The 17981-nt window shown below is 48.1% G+C and overlaps 1 protein-coding gene across 3 annotated transcripts in view; it reads right to left on the bottom strand.

The window, feature by feature from the left end:
- Positions 1–17981, bottom strand: part of Slc7a1 (solute carrier family 7 (cationic amino acid transporter, y+ system), member 1) — a 72495-nt gene that overhangs the window by 27385 nt on the left and 27129 nt on the right. For all 3 annotated transcript variants that reach the window (NM_007513.4, NM_001301424.1, XM_006504796.2), the window contains exon 2: positions 10368–10457. The gene's annotated coding sequence lies outside the window, so the exon portion shown is untranslated. The remainder of the gene's footprint in view (positions 1–10367; positions 10458–17981) is intronic.

Genomic DNA, 17981 nt, shown 5'->3' on the forward strand with positions numbered 1-17981 from the left:
ACAGGAAACGTGACATTCATTCAGGACACCTAGGGTTTATTTTAAGAAAATACCCCATGCATCTCTGCAGAGGGATTTTAAAACTCTCAGAAAGGTGCCCTCTGGGGTTTCTATAGCTTCCACTTCTTCCACTCAGGCCAGGACTCCAAACAGGACTTTCAACCAGCAGTAATACAAAAGATGATGTTTCTCTATCCGAAATTAATCTACCCATCCCAGCAGCAGACAGAGGCCTACTTCCTGAGACTGAAGCCACCAGGTGTGGAAGACAGGATCTAGGGACTAGGTTCCGTGTTTCCTGTGGGGGACGGCTGATTACGTACACAGTCCTCACTGATTTGTATTGATAAGGTATTGATAAGACCCAAGTTCAATTCCCATTACCCACATTTAGCTGCTCACAACTGCTTGTAACTAGTCCATGCTTGGGAGACTTGAAACCTCTGGCCTCCGTGGGCACTGTGTGAGTGTGTGTGTGTGTGTGTGTGTGTGTGTGTGTGCCTCTGTGTGTGTGTGTGTCTGTGTCTGTGTGTCTCTGTGTGTGTGTCTGGTCTGTGTGTCTGTGTGTCTGTGTGTATGTGTGTGTGTGATACACAATTAAAAGCAATAGAAATATATCTTTAAAAGAAATAGAAATGGCCAGGTGTGGTGGTACAAGCCTTTAATCCCAGCACTGGGAGACAGAGCCAGGAGGATCTTTGAGTTCGAGACCAGCCTGAGTGAGTTTCAGGATAGCCAGGGATACACAGAGAAACCCGGTCTCAAACAACAAACAAAAACAAAACAAGAAAACAAAAGTAATAAATAAAAATAATTTAAAAAAATTAAAACAGTCCAATAGGTCAGAGGTTCAGAAAGCCTTTAGAAATTTGGATGATGAGACTTTTTCAGTCTCAAAATTTAATCACGGATTCCCTCCAGTTTAAAGGATTGAGGGAGATATGGGCCAGAAAGTGGCTATTAAACACCATCGTCCCAAACACCATTCTTTAAAACCTTAACACGCTGGAGCTTTTCCTGGGTTTTCAGAAAGGTCTGTCCCCTAATGGCCAGCTCCTGCCTACAGATCAGTGTGAAGCACTGTAGGGACAGAAAACAGTCTGCATTTGTAAGGGGTTCAAGAAGCCACAGCACGGTCACTAGAGACAACATGGAAGGTGACCAACCCCTGCACCTGGTGAGCTGTGGCATCTCGGTGCATGGAGTCTTCATAAGGAAGGGCAGGGTGCCCAAGACACAGGGCCCTGCCAGCAGAGATCCAAAAGGAACATTCTAGGATACCGGCCACTGTGGAGCAGGAGACTTGATGACATAAGTGGGAGGAAGTGATTTCAAAGCAGGACCCACTTCCACTTCCCCTGCAGATAACAGACAGCCAGGTGTAAGAACTTGAATTAAGAGAGAATAAAATCAGGGAACAGGCAGGACCAATATACAACTAAGGGTGGAGGCATTTACAGTGGGAGAAGCCACGGAGTTCTGCACGGAGCACCAGGCCAGAACGGAAGAAGATCCAGTCAGCAGTGATCAAGGTGACACAGTGGGCAGAAAGGAAAGGGTAAGAAGAGTCACCACGGCCATGGCCAAGGCGACCAGAGAACTGACCTAGTGGACTCACTTCCGGTCTGAATGGACATGTTCCCAAGGAAACAAAGCATAAGAGGACAGACACACTGCTAACCTGGGGAGAAGTGGTATGAGGAGGAGAAGCAGTGTGAGGAGGAGGAGAAGCAGTGTGAGGAGGAGAAGCAGAGTGAGGAGGAGGAGAAACAGTGTGAGGAGGAGAAGCGGAGTGAGGAGAAGTGGTGCAAGAAGGAGGAGAAGCAGAGTGAGGAGGAGAAGCTGTGCAAGGAGGAGAAGCTGTGCAAGGGGAAGAAGCGGAGTGAGGAGGAGAAGTGGTGTGAGGGGGAGAAGCAGTGTGAGGAGTAGCAGTGCAAGGAGAAGTGTCATCAATTTAATATGCATCTCAGAACCTCCATTCACAAAAACCCAGTCCATAACGTAGAGAAAGTCCTCGCTGACCAATACAAGAATCTGTCTCAAATACTGAATGAAATTTCACTTCATTCTGGATGTCATTAAGTAAAAGAGGCAGAAGAAAGAGTCCCTCCCGTCTAATAAGAACTATGAATAATTTATAATAACGTCTGACAAAACAATTTAGCCATTCAAAACAACCACACAGAGGCTGGAGAGATGGCTCAGCAGAGACGAGCACTGGCTGCTTTTCCAGAGGACTGGGGTTCGGTTCTCAGCACCCATACGGCAGTTCAAAGCCATCTGTATCTCCAGTTGCAGAGGATCTGATAACCTCTTCTGGCCTCCGTGGGCACTGCACGCACATACTCAGGAATATACATTCATTCCAATAAATAATAAATTTTTAAAAAATACATAATGACGCCAACAACTTCCACCAGGGTAAGGGGTCCCAAGACAGGAGACTTGGGGTCACAGGGTGGCTGAACTGTGGCTTAAGAGTCACAGTTTTCCTGAAGAACCAAGGTCGTGCCATCCCACCCACAACAGAGGCTCAAAGAAGCTCATCCAGAGCCTTCACTTCTTGCTGCAGCCTTGGATCTACGCCACGTGGCCCTCTCCTAACACTCACAGGATGTCCAGCATGGGTCTCTCAAGCCTATCACAGGAAGTCCCCGGCCCAGTGTGACCGCCAAACTATAGCACCTGCCAGGTGTCCAGGTCTTGGTGACTTTAACCTCAACTCCCCTTTACACAATCAGAAACCCCACAGCCCTCATTATATTCCTTATGATCCAAGAGGGGCCAAACGCAGAACTCCCAGAGAGCGAAGATCCATCCTGAGACAAAACCCTCATCATGTGGGAGAACTACAGGAAGGACACTTCAGAGCTGAGGGCCTGGCATGGCTCTGGATGACTTCCAAAACCCACAGGGGATCCACCAGTGGCAAAATACCTGGGAGGAACAACTGGAGGGAAGAAAGATTTCTTTTGGCTCAGACATTACTGTTGATGATCAGCTGGCTTTACTGCTTGGAGGCCTGAGGCAGAATCTCATAGCCTCTTGCACATGTGCTAGATCAAAAAGGCTCATCTCATGGCCAGAGAGACAAAAGACAGGGCCTAGGCAAAGATACAGCCAAGAACATGTCCCCTAGTCTCATGTCTCCCCCAAGTACTGCAAGCCACTGAATTATGATACATTAGTGGATGGATCCATTGAATAAGTAGAGGTTTTGTGATTAATGTTAAAACCTACCAGCTAGGGATAAACCTTCAACACTTGGACCTTTGAAGACACTTCATACCCACAAGCTATAATCCAAAGGTGGGAAGTGGAGGGGAAAAGGCACCAACAAAGAGCCTTAGCCCTCAACCACATGGGAAGCAGCTAAGGACCGCGGGTTACTCAAGGCTCCAACATGATTGAGCAGGGTCTACATACCCTATACATACCCTATACATACCTATATATACCTCGCAGAGGCTCAAACAAATAAGCTTGAGAGTGAATGCCGGCTGTGGTGGACTCATGGGATACCAAGCCTGCCCATGAAGATCCAATGCCCTCTTCTGGCTGGACAGGCACTGGCACACACATGGCATGCACACGCGTGCACACACACACACACACACACACACACACAGAAACTAGTCTTACTAGTGCAGGTCTTGTGAGGCCCCCGTGGGATAGAGCACTGGGAGACAGGATGAGAAGCCAACTTACTAGTCCTTCTCCTCTGCCTCCCCCCCTTCTTTTCCTTTTAAATCTTAATTACAAAGCAAGCCACCAAGTTCATACTGGGTTTTGAACCTGCTTTGCCATAGACACCACTGATTCTGTCTGCTTTACCATACACACGCTCTTTCAAAGCTCCTTACCCAAACCATAGAGCACCCACCCCGGGTGGAAAGGGACCAACCAGGACAATGACTCCTCTCAGGGACACCCCAGATACCTTTCAAAGGCATGTACAAGTGGCTACAGGAGCTCCCAAGCTTCCCGGGGACAGTCCCCAGTGGAGCAGGGCTAACTGGGGTCTGGCCCAAGGAACCAGGGTGTCCATAAAATAGGCTTTACTCATGTTCCCCTGAGATGGAATGCTGACTTCTTTGGCTCCTTCTAGAAACATCTTCTTCGACCAAGGATAAGGCAGAGGTTTCCGTGCAAAAGCTAATTTCACTTCCGGTTAACTAATCAGCTAACACATCCCCAGCTCATTCATTTGTCCAGTCAACAGAACCTTTAACGAACCTGGGCTGGTCACCAACATCCACCTGAGCCAGGGACCACACCTTACCTTCCAGACCTCCAGCAATGTCTCAGCCCTCCACTTGGTGACCGACACACGTAGTTCCTACGAACTCCAATGATTCGAAAGTAGACAAAGGAAAGAAGCTATGGAAAACGAGGGGCAGACAAGGGAACCGGGGTGTGGGGATAAAACCAACCGATGAGCTGGGCCCGTTAGGCAAAAGATGAGGCAGATATCAGAGCCAGGCCAGGCCGGCACAGCCTTGTCTCTTTAATCATCCCCGAAGTCAGGAAAGTTGCAACTTTCTGAGCTCTTACAAGGAGAGAGGGGTGGAGTTTGATGGTGGATGGCTCAACTCACATAACTCAAAAGAAGCAAGGACAGGATCTGAACTCAGGTCAGCTAGTATCAAAAGCGGTGCTCTCTGCCAACTGGGCTAAAATGACTCAATTTCGGGTTGGAGTTTTGTTTGTTTGTTTTGGTATTATCGTTTGTTTGTTTTTGTGTGTGTGTGCTGAGGGTCAAATCCACAGCCTCAAGCATGATAGTCATACCCCCAGCCACCTAACTGCCCTGTAACAGAGTCAGGCCGGACCCTAACTGACCTGGGTCTCGCCCTCCGCCAGCTTAAGAATCCCAGCCAAGCAGCCAGGGTAATCCTGTGCAGCTTTTCTCATTCCTGGCTCGCAGGACACATTGTCCAAACATGCCTCCTGTCGCCTGACAACTCACTTTGTCATTCCACCCAACATCCACAAGTACACGATGACTGACTCGCATTTAATGACAACTTAACTGGTCACTCCTAACACAAAGGGAGTGATTCAAAGTAACACACACACACACATATATACACACTCACTACTCACCCCCTGCTGCTGGCTTTGAACTATAGGAAACCAGAGGGTGGAGGTAAAAGTGGGTCATTTCAGTTGCTTGAACCACCCAGGGCTGTGGTAGGAAGGTTTTAGAGGTCATACAGACAGCAGGCTTGGAAAACATATGTAGAGGGAACTCTAGACGTGGCCGAGAGATTAAACATGATGATGGAAATATTATATATCTGCAAAAGTATCAAAAACAGTATATAAAGAATTTTCAGCCAGGGAGTGGTGGCCCACGCCTTTAGTCCCAGCACTTGGGAGGCAGAGGCAGGTGGGTTTCTGAGTTCGAAGCCAGCCTGGTCTACAGAGTGAGTTCCAGGACAGCCAGGGATACACAGGGAAACCCTGTCTTGAAAAACCGAAAGAAAGAAGGAAAGAAAGAAAGAAAGAAAGAAAGAAAGAAAGAAAGAAAGAAAGGAAGAAAGAAAGAAAGGAAGAAAGAAAGAAAGAAAAATTTTCAGGGCAGGGTGACTGAGACCATGGCCTCTCTTAGAGGACTATAGGGCTCTTTTATTTCCTGAACTTTTACTGTCTTCCCACCTATATTGAGCACACAATGCCTTTGAATTAGAGGGAGAAAAATCTCTCTAATGAAACCAACAAACAGCACAGGGGCATAAAGAAGATAAGAGGCTCCCTGCAAGGTCGGCCCACCTCGTGTCTACATAGGAAATGGTGGTAATTAGGTCCGTGGGATTTGTTATGTTTTCCGCTGTCTCCGTGAGGGTCTGTCTGGAAATTTCCAAAATTAAAGGCGAAAAGAAACAAATTCACCTACAACTGACCCGGAAATGTTTGTGCACCCTACACCAGGCCCCGGGGCACGCCCAGGACCTGCACAACTTCAAATGTTATCAGCCACTGTGACAATGGACTGGGTGAAATAGTCTTTTCCTATAGAATCAAGTTGAACAATGTGGAATTATTAATATTGAACCATTTTTATTGGTTTTATAAAAATATAGCCAACAGCTTAAAAAAAATAGACCAGGTGGGATTTCAGGTATTTTTCTCTGGGGCTTCATTCTAACTCATGCTGGAAGAGCCAACATGAACTCTAAAGATTAGATGTGGGGAAAAGGAATAATTTAGAGAGGTGGAGAGCATTGGGGGTGGGGTGAGAGGTAGGGCATTTCCAATCACACATTTTTGCATACGTATACTATAAGGGGCATGGTGAAGTTTACTTTCCAGCAGGTACTGGGTAGAAATAGCACACACCTGCAGCTGCTGCTGGCACACGCGGCAACGGACAATTGAAACCACGCTGCTGGTTAGAGGCCAAGGAGAAGCTGGAGGGCTGGGGGGAACTACATCTCAAGGGGTCTAGGCTGGCCAAGGGTGACTTCCATGGCTGGGCGTATATAGGCTCCGGTTTTGGCACCTTCTTGTACAGTGTTTTAATCTGATTGGCGAAGGTAGCTTTGCTTAAACAAATGTCAGAACGTGACACAGTTCTGGCTCTGACTTTTCAAAGAGCCCTCAGGCACACAGAACCCACGCCCCTGGTTGCCATGGGTATTATCTAGGCAGACGAGGTCATGCACAAGTAATCCCTATACAGGAAATGCCACATTTTGTGGTCAGTCTTCCTGGTCTATTCCAAGTCACAGTTCACTGGCGGCCAGAATCTCAGAGGCTCGCTCCAGAAGGAAAGTGTTAATAATCTGAGATACTCATTCAGGCCCTCATCTTTAAAACGAGTAGTCATATTTGTCCCTGCCACAAGGTTTCCTCCTGTGTAACATGCATATAAATGGGTGGACACCTTGGGAGGCAGGAACAGAAAGAAAATGTCCAGTTACAGAAAAGTCTTTGGAGACCGGAATGTTTATCTGCACGATCAAAGATCCAAGCAGCCCACAGGACAGGTGGAGGGAAGGAAAGGCACCCAGAACGCTGGAGTAATTCTAAAGGAATGAGGCTAACTGCCCCGTGGGAGAGCACTGTGGCCACAAGCAGTGAATTCTAGTTATGTAGGTTAGTGGCTGTGTCGACTGCTTGCTTTAATTATTCTAATGTGATAAGGTCACATCACCCCAGGATCTGAACTTGACCCACTGCCTCAAATGCTTTAGACCCAAATAGCTGAATCTGCTTCCTTCTTCCTGACAGTCTGTTGTACATCTGAGAAGAAGGCCATAGGTCCTGTCTACTATTTTTAAGGCTGTGTGTGTGTGTGTGTGTGTGTGTGTGTGTTCCTGGAGATGGATGGAATGAGCTCAACACACGCCCACTGCTGAGCTACACGTCTAGCCTTTTAAAGAATGCCTAAAAGCTGAATGCAGACATTTCAACTTATGTCTTAAGCAAGATCCACCATAGTCCCTCTCCCCCACCCCTGTCACCTGACAACCTATTTCAAGGTCGCCTTGCTTGCTACAGCAAAGAAGAAGTCCTTCAAGAGTCTAGAACACATTCTTCTATACAGCCAAACTCCGAAGAGTAGCCGAAGCCGCCATGCTCCCCGTAAGGCTGTGTACTCCAGCCACCACACACACAGGGCCCAGAGACCCTGACACAGCCAGAGGTTGTCCACCACACCCACTTGGATGGCTTGAAGCATCCTTGGAACCCAGAGAATATGCAAAGTGATGGGCTGGGTGTCACTCCGGCAGGGAGGTCAGCCATACAGGGCTGTATCTTGTTTGTAGCCCCTCCATACTGGTTCATCGGAGCAAGCTGCCATACTGGGACAGGCCCCTTGACAACAAGCCTCAGATCGCCAGTCCTACACCTCAAGGAAATGGATCACAATACATTATACACACACACACACACACACACACACACACACACACATATGATACTAGCAATAAATAAATAAATAAAAACTGAAATTTAAAAAGCAAAACAAAACGCTACCTATAGTAACACCAAAAAATATGTCTCTGGCCAAGTATTGAGGCACGAAACTTTAATCCCAACACTTGAGAGGCAGAGTTGAGTTGATCCCTTTGAGTCTGGGGCCAGCCCGCTCTACATATGGATGGAGCTGCAGGCCATCCGGGACTATATAATAAGGCCCTGTCTCCAAAAAAAAAAAAAAAAAAAAAAGGTCTCCATGATGGGCCATCGTCATGGTAGGATTTCAGATCCCACAAAAGATGAGCCGCTCACTGCCCTGGCCACGCAGTGCTTCTATCTCCATGGCAAGAAGAAAGCAAGTAACTGCTCAGATCCAACCACCTGCACAACAAGTACTTATTGAGTGCCTGCTGTATACTACAAACCCTGCCCTGTGGATGGAGAAGAGGCAATGTTAGCTTACAGGCCATTCTGCTAGGCTCCTCCTAGGGACCCGGCAACAGCCGTACGTCATCACCTGCCACCATGACCTGCCTCCACCAGGAGTGGCATCACCCCAGTTCTTGTGTTTGTTCGTGCCCCCCCCCCTTTTCTGTCCCTCCTTCTCTGCCCTCATGGCATGGCTCTATCTGCCTCTATACCCCTCTTCCAGACCCTCACTCCCTCCCTTTTCCCCAAACAAACCTCCTTTATATTAGGTCTGTTGCATAGCATGCGCGGTTTCTCCAGGGGACTCCTTGGCACAGGCCCACCAGGCACGCGCACACACGCACACACGCGCACACACACACACACACCCCTCTGCCACCACTGCGCTATACTTTATAACAATCAGACTCCATGAAGACCCCCCCGTGCTGGATATGACGAAGTAAGAGGCATAAACATGGCTGGCCAAGACAGGAAGGTCTCCTGGCGATGTGCCACAGACACTATTGCCTGGCCTGTCTCTCTTATTCCAAGAAAGGATGGTGGCGAGCTGGCCTGTTGGTTTTGGTTGTGAATTCTGAGTAGAGGCGTTGCTCAGGACATGGGGCTGAGGACCAAATGATGACTGCCCTATACTTTGGCACAACATTTCCCAAGTCCAGGGCTCCTCTGGCTGTCAACGCCCCCCTGTTGGGTAATGAGGAGGCTGCTGGCCACTGGGCCATTAGGGAAGCAGAGACACGTGTGACTGGGGCCAGCAGATAATCTCCCGAAGGAGCTGCTTCTCGTTTGATTACGTAAGCACTGAGACCAGGGTTGCCCTGGCTCAGACCCAGGCAGAACACCCTCCCCATCTCCTCGTTTAATCACGCTAGGCTTCGGGAAGGTACACCTGGCCATTCTGCACCGCCATCCCTGTTCCCTGACATCACGGAGGCCACAGCAGGGACTTCATCAACAGGTACTAAGTGTAGCCTGATCCTCCCTGCAGAGCTGCCCTCCCTGGCCCCTTCCTCCTTCCCTCCTAATCCTTGCTGAAAGGCCGCTTGCACAGTCGCTCACATGTGACATAGGCCCCAGGCTGTGGCTCCCACGAGTGGCCTTCTGATTAAGGACGCGTGTGGTCTCCTGAACCCGATCATGTGGGCTTTCTTAACACAGCAAAGACAGAACCAAGGCTGTGAACAGCCATAAACGACTGTAAGAATGTGTGCGGGTCACTGCACACACACACACACACACACACACACACACACACACACACACGCATACACACCTCCTCACCCACCAACCCGTGCACCTGCTCGCTAGCCATACTGAGAGCTTTACCCTTCAGCGATTTCTGATGATAACACACCATAACAATGAACTCTCCACAGCCAGTGACCCTTTTTAACTTCATAGACAATAGCTAGAGCAGTGACTTTCCCACAAGTATTTATATTTTATTTTATTAACTAATGTATTTATTTTATAAATTTTTAAAGGCAGGATCTATGTAGCCCAGGCTGTCCTGGAACTTGTTATATAGACCAGGCTAGGCTCAATATGTAAACCAGGCTAGACTCAATATGTAGACCAGACTGGCCCCACTACATAGACCGCCTACCTCTGCCTCCCAAGTGCATCACCACACTCAGCTAGAACAATAGATTTTAAAAGTATATTCTCCATGACATCATTTCTTATGCAGAACCCAAACATAAGAATCAGATTTTTTTTTAAGTGAGCTAATTTATTTAAAAAGAAAAAGCCAGACAATCTCACTGGCCAGCCTTGACCTCTACCCTCCCACACCCCCATCACACGCCCTGTTCAGAACTGTCGAGTCTAAAAAAGGACAAGCGTTGGGAATTTTACAAATAGCGCAAGGCTCGGCTTAGGCAGAGCGCTTGCTTACCACGTCCACCAAGAGCACGGAGGGCTACGGCTATCGGTTAGGTAAGGTTGAAATGAATGATAACGTTCTAATGCAAAACTGTCCTGGGGCGCCAACGAGCGGACCGTACCTGCTGTAAGACTCGTGGGACTTCTCACTGGGGAGGATCCGCACCTGGGGGCCAAGACGCCACAGCAGAGTCCACGGTAGCTTCAGGCTCCTGCAAGGCAGAGAGAGAGGGTTGTCACACAGCTGTGTTTGGACATCAGAGCCTCCAAATCGGAGCTGTCAGGGGAGGAATGATTCCACTTAACCCTGCTGCAGGAAGCAGGACGCCATCACTGAAGGAGTCCACGGGTGGGCATTGATGGGGCTAAGCATGGGGTGGCAGGGAGGTTTGGGAGTCACTCTCCATTTTCTGCCAGGACAGCCCATGCCTGTGACTGCTCAGACATCTCTCTGGCCTCAGGCCTTTTTTTTTTTAAATGGCGCATCGCAACATGCCAACACTGTCTGCAGATATCAGTGAAACAGGACTGCACCGGAGTCAAAATGTAAAACCCCCAGACTCTCAGGATTTAAAAGCCCTCACAAGATGATTTCAGATCCCGCCAATGGCACACGTCATATCCAAACGCAACGGATGCAAAAGCTAAGGAAGGTAGGTGACTGTGGCGTGTGGGGTTGTACCCACCAAGCATGCAAACAGCCCTGGGGTCAACCCCCAAGACTGAGAAGAGACAAGGTTGAGCATGAGACTCTTAAGTAGCTGTTTGGGGGCACTTTCTCTGATCACACATTCCTGCTGTAGAATGTAAAACATTTAATGCTAAATGGAAGAGAAGGAAAAAACCCGCATGCTATCCATTAATCCAAGGTGAACCTTTTGGGATTAGTGGCCTGGAATGCATAGTGAGTAAATTCATTAGGACCGCTTTTCCCTAATCCAAGGAAGGCTCCAGCGGACTCATTCTAACTTGCCAGACTTGCAAATTCCTTCGTTAAAAGCAGTATAATGAAAAATCCCATATACCTAACCCATGAGAAACTCAGCACCAATTATCTCATAGTAAAGCAGGCAGCGTGTAACCTCCACCCTTCAGGGGTGAGGAGGCCTGTGGACCTGTGAGCTTGTACCTGAGGCTGTGTTCTATCAACAGTAGACGCCTGGCCCGCCCAGGGGGAGTATGCTCTGCAAGTATTAGCAAGTTTGCCCCCCTGCCCAATGTATAAGTCAAAAGAAGTCAGATCGTTACATTGAATAGAGACAGGAACTCAGCAAAAGCACCTAGAGTGCACACACACACACACACACACACACACACAGAGAGAGAGAGAGAGAGAGAGAGAGAGAGAGAGAGAGAGAGAGCTATGCTAACCATTAGCCATTTTGAGGCTATGCTGACAGGTACACCAAAGATTCCGCTCTTTTTCTTTTAAACACTTCTCGAGAATTTCATACCCAACTCCTCCACTCCCCCCACACACCCATTTTTAAAAAGAACCCACCAACCCCAAGGTTTGCTTCCCATATACTCTTGGGCGTGGGGCCATCCATTAGAGGGTGGCTGACCTAGAATGGGCCACACCCTAAATGAAACCTGATTCCCCCTCCCTCAGAAGCCATCAACTGCCCATGTGGTTCCCCATGAGGTAAGAGCTGGTGAACCCACCCTCTCAGTGATGCCTGGCTTGATCTTGTGCAGGCAGCCACAGCGGCCTTCGAGTCTGTGAGTACAATTGTCCTGCGTGTCCCTGCGTGTCGCTCACTCTGGTCCTCTCTCAACACTGACTCTCACGACCTTTCTGCCCAGAGGTGGCCATCCTGAAAGTGTCTGCTGGATCACAAAACCGAGGAGAATCCTCTCCACCCTTCTTGACACATTATGCTATAGTTTCCATCTTAAGTGTCCCCCAGGGGACCTTATGGTAAGGCTCATTCCTCATCCTATAGGCTATTGGGAGCTTGTAGAACTTTTAAGGGGTCGGGTCTAGTGAGGGGAGGTTAGGCCACTGAGCAGGTCTTTGAGGGAGACAGTGGGATACAAACGGCCATCGAAGGCAGGTCCTTGAAGAAGACAGCAGATGCAAGCCCTTCCTCTCTCTTGTGCTATCGAGCCACAAGTGGGGAGTTTTGCTTCTCTCCTGTTTCTGCTGTAGAAGAAAGCTAGCTGATCAAGCCAGGAGCTAAGCCAGGACGCAGCGTCCCCTGGTTTCTACTTCAGTCCCTGCCTGGGCTTCTCTCGAGGACGGACTGTAACCAGTAAGATGAAACAGACCTATGTCCTCCCAAAGTTGCTCGTGACCCGTGTTTCGTCACAGCAACAGAAAGCAAACAAGGACAGCTACGTGTTTCTATCCACTCACCTCAAACAAGGACAGCTACATGTTTCTATCCACTCCCTTCAAATAAGGACAGCTACGTGTTTCTATCCACCCCCCTTGGGCTGCAGTAAAATTGAAATAAAAAAGTTCTCTCAGAGACACCACCTAGACAAATGCTTCCAGAGGTTCTACAAGAGCAAATTTGGATGGATGGGTGGGCGGGTGGGTGGGTAGGGTTGAAATTTAAAATCTCAAAAGGAAACATGGTCAACAAAGAATGGTTAGATACATGCCTTTCTATATATTATTTCTTTATTTACTTATTTATATCCCAAACGCTGTCCTCTCTCCCAGTCCCCCCTCCCCATCCCCCCTCCTTTTCTCCTCTGAGAGGGTGGGTCCTCCCCTGGGTATCCCTCCACCCTAGCACATCAAGTCTCTGTGGGGTTAGACACATCCTCTCTCACTGTGACCAGACAAGGCAGCCCTGTGTGCTGGGGGCCTCAGTCCAGCCCATGCATGCTCTTTGGTTGGTGGCTCAGTCTCTCTCTGAGAACCCCCAGTCTCTGAGAACCCCCATGGGTCCAGGTTAGTTGACTCTGTCTAGCCTCAGCCTTTTATTCATTAAATCACCCCACCCATTCTGTGCCAAGATCACTGGGCTCAAAATTCGATGATTCATCCTTCAAGGAACAAAAACCTTGAGACAAGGGCTACCTCGCCCCTCAACACTGAACACTGAAGAAGGCCAATGAAGGTCTTACTCATGGGCAGAAAGCAAATGACGACTCCAAACTGAAGAAGCTGGGGTAGGGGTGGAGGCATTGATCTGTACTCCCTACCCACCCACCCCCACCCCCTGTACATCTGGAGATGTCTAGAGCAACCTCTCAAATACTGTGACCCTTAAATATACTTCCTCATGTTGTGGTGACCCCCAACCATAAAATTTATATCATTGCTTCTTTATAACTGTGATTTTTGCTATTGTTATGAATTAAAATGTAAATATATTTGTGTTCTCAGATGGTCTTAGGCAACCCTGTGAAAGGGTGATTACACACATACAAACACACACATACACACACACACACACACACACACACACACACACACACACATACCAGGTCTCAGCCCACAGGTTGAGAACCACTGGTCTGTAGACTTCTTCAGTTGCCACACTAAGGAATATCAGTTAAGTAGCTGGGAGGCCAAGGATGTTGTTACTAAGCAACCTACAACATACACTGGGCAGTAGAGAAACCTCGCGGTTGGAGAGTGCTCTATCACCTAAATTCCAAGATCAAGAAAGCACGGATAAGATCTGCAAGAGAGCTTGTAGTCCCAGGAATCCAAAACCTCGTCACTGCATACAGTGAGAAACCTGGCTGTCCCCAAACCATGAAAAAGGAAACAAGGCTGGCGAAATGGCTCAGCGGTTAAGAGCACTGGCTGCTCTTCCAGGTCCTGAGTTCAAGTCCCAGCAACCACATGGTGGCTCACAACCATCTGTAACGGGTTCTGATGCCCTCTTCTGGTGTGTCTGAAGACAGCTACAAGTGTACTCACATACATAAAATAAATAAATCTTAAGAAAGAAAGAAAGAAAGAAAGAAAGAAAGAAAGAAAGAAAGAGGGAGGAAGCAAACACCTCGAAGCATAGAAAGATGAAGTGTGGACAGAGTTGTCAGGAATGAGTCTCTCTGTAGACAGACATCGGGCAAGGTCTGTAGAATTGAGATTGCTAGGTGCCCACTCTGCCCTACAAGTCTGCCAGGTGGCTTCCAAGTTCCTGGCTGGGCATATGGTTTCTATGTCATAGATGTACAGAAGCTCACAAAAAGTGACTCCATATTAAGTTCGGGCTCCATTGGCATAGTAGTTAAAAGTCCTCTTATGGGGCTGGAGAGATGGCTCAGAGGTAATGAGCACTGGCTGCTCTTGCAGAGGACCTGGCTTCAGTTCCCAGCACCCACATGGTGGCTCTCTCACAACTGTAACTCCAGTCCCGGAGGTCTGGTGCCCTCTTCTGGTTTCTACGGGTACTACACCACACTCATACATTTCTCACCATGAGTCTGAGTATTTCCAAGGCAGCCATCTTTTACCTGCAAGGAATCAAGTCTGTTTGAATGGGGAGGGCAGCTTAGCCCTCTCTCCTGGCTAACAAGCATAAACCTACCACCCAATAATTTTAAAAAAACAAGATCAGGAACTCTTAAGAGTTAAGGAACTAATTTGCCTCCTAAAAACCGGCAACGCTCAGACTCAGAGCCAAAAGCACGGGAATAACAGAAGAGAGGGCATAGCATGGGGAGACATGGAAGGACAGACACACAGACTTCACATTCAGGTGCTTCCTTCCCCACACTGGTACACACTCTCTCTGCTACCTCTTAATTCTACATCTGGCCCAGCAAAACTAAATCAGTGATGGTCCCACTGATAATAATAATAGGCCAGCCAATATACTAAGCCCATAAGATGCACCAGGCCCTCATCTGAGCCCCACAGACAATCCTCCTGAGGATATAGAATGATGGGATGGGATGAAGAGGCAGAGATTTGAGGAGAATTCTGATCCCAACTCCTGATGACCAGGAGGGCAGAATGAGCTTAGCCACAATGTTCCCAACCTCAGCATCTTCCCTCCTCCAGAGCACAAAGAAATGGTTAAAAATCAAAGAGCATGCCCGTAAGCTCAGAGCACTACAGCAACTACATACAGCAAGAGACTCAGGTTCAACGCCAGCCTGTGTTACACAGTGAGATCCTGTCACGACAGGTGATTGATTGACTGATAGATAATAGATAGAGGCAGAAGCCAGCCAGAGCTACACAAGGACTCCCTATAATGGTCTGGATTGATTGACTGATAGACAGAAATCTGTTAAGTTTGTTGGTTTGGTTTTTTTTTAATTTAATAAATGCATTCATTCTTGGAGGATTTCTTGGAGTAAATGTCATGGGCCCACAAATGCTTTCTCTCCATGTCATTCTGTCCTTCAGCCCTGGGTGCCCACTCTCAGCAAGCACAGTGCTCTCTCTGCTAAATGGCTGATGAGCTACACAAATAAATGCAGCCAAGGGGAAGCCACTATTTGAAGGGATACTGCAGTCTGACTGAAGAACCGTTTGATGGGTGAATAATCAGCTTTTAATTACACGATTTGTCTTTTAAAAAATGAAGAATTGTCTCATTAATGAGGCACTCGAGGGGACAGTGGCACCCACCCTGAATTTGAACACGCAACGTATCTGTTGGCCAGCCTGCAAAATACAGCCCTGGCCAGCAAAGAGGCAAGGGTCTGATGAGAAAAGGGCTATTCTTTTGTTGTTGCTATTGTGGGTTTTCTTTTCTTTCCTCTTCTTTTCATTTTATGTGTGTATTTTGCCTCTGTGCGTTATATTATATGTGTGTGTTGCCTGCATGTGCCTCTGCACCACATGCATGCAGTACCTACAGAGGCCAGAAGAGGGCATTGCATCCCATGGACCTGGAGTTGCAGCTGGTTATGAGCTGCCTTTTAAAGGTTGCTGGGAATCAAGGTCCTCTGAAAGAGCAGCCAGTGCTCTTAACCTGAGCCATCTCCAGTTCCAAGTTGACACCCACAAATACAAAACACACACTGAGGGACACACAGATGCAATACACACACTACAAGTTACCAATAAAATGAGCAGTTAAAAGGAAGTAAGCCTGGAAAACCAGGTTTTATGACTCACACCTCTCACCCCAGCACTCAGGAGTCTGAGACAGGAGGATGGAGAGTTTGAGAACAGTCTAGGCTACAATGCTAGACCCTTGTCAAAAAAAAAAAAAAAAAAAACAAAAAAAAAACCCACAAATCAGCAAAGGAAAGGACATGGGGGAAATTAAAGGTTAAACTCAAAGATCCAACCTGGAGCAGCTCAAAAGGCCTGACAAGGCAGAGCATGCGTCTCCCAGCAGAGTGCAGTGTGGCGGCCGAAGCCCGGCTCTGGAGGCCCTATGCTACTCTTATGGATGTCTTCAAGCTGCGTGTGGCTTCTCCTAACAACAGAGGCACGCTCTGAACCTACACCTGCATGTTCTCACACAGTTCAGTAATCACCTTCCACTGCCCTCTATCCCCACGATCTGCTGATGCCAACTGCCAGGGCCCACATACATCGGTAGAAAACCAAGCAGATGAAAACAGGGCTCCTTTGCGCATGCGTTGCAGGATTTTCCCTGTCCAATCACATTAAGGCAGTGGGAGGCCTGTGATTGGACAGTGAAAAGGGAGGCGGAGCTAAGAGTTGCAGAGAGAGGGAGCATGGCAGGGTAGGAGGAGAAGAACCAAGATGGTTTTGGACGTGTGCCCGGGTGGCATTTACCAGCCACAAGTAGCTATGATTTCTCAAGGTTAGAAATATTGGGATAAAGCTTTTATCATTATCAATTGGCTCTGAAATTATTGTATTGGCATCTTGTAAATTGTGATATTATTGATACATAAATCTGATTGGTTAACTGAGCTTTAAGAGTCATGATTCTACCAGGGTACTGGGTATTGTGTTATCAAACCGCAAGGATGACGGATCTATTTGGTTATTGGAATGTGAGACAGAGCTGGCGGGACTCCGTTGGGACATAGCTGTGGCCCGCCAGTTCCGGTACTGGAGTGGGAATGTGGCCTGGCGGGGTCAGAGAGTTAGCAGGCTCCATTTTTTTTTTTTAAATATTTCCCTGCAACATATGCATGTGACCTGGGGTGGTGCCTGGGAAGGACAGTGGCCTAGGGACATGCTCAGTGGCTCTCCTGGCAGGTTGCAGGCAGATCACACGCTATCTCCCATCATCTTACCATCCCTTGCCTTGAAACCGAGCATCCTCCCAGGCCTTGCCACGCCCCTTCCTGTGCTTTTCTGTGCACCTTTGACCCAGTGCCTGCTAAAGTGGAGCTGACCCACATTTCATTCTTCACCCCACTCGAGTGGCTCCGATCATTTCCCTGATGGCCTTGAGACTTGCAGGGATCTTAACACCTGCCTAAATAAGATGTAAACAGTTAAACAGAAGTTTAATTCAGAACTGGCTCATGACTTAACAACTCCACTCAAAGATATTGAGGGACTCCAGCCAGCATGGATGGCTCTAGCAGGCCTTGCCCTTTTCCTGACTCCCTCTTCCTTGCTAAAAAAAAAAAAACCGATAAAATTACATTCCTGAAGCTAGTCACCGAATCACTGAATTTCTACTCCCGTATTTGGCCATTTCCTCTTCCCAAGGCTGACCACCAAGGTCCAGCTATCAAAGTATCAGAGTCCAGCAATCAAGAGCCCCCTTTGGTTCACCTAATTAACATGCCCAATCAGAACACACCACCACATGCCAGCCCATTCTAGCACAGCCCTCCCCTCTCTGCCCGTGACAATGACACCTGCAAGGTCTGAT

This window comes from Mus musculus, chromosome 5, assembly GCF_000001635.26.
Source record: "Mus musculus strain C57BL/6J chromosome 5, GRCm38.p6 C57BL/6J".
NCBI classification, from domain to species: Eukaryota; Metazoa; Chordata; class Mammalia; order Rodentia; family Muridae; genus Mus; species Mus musculus.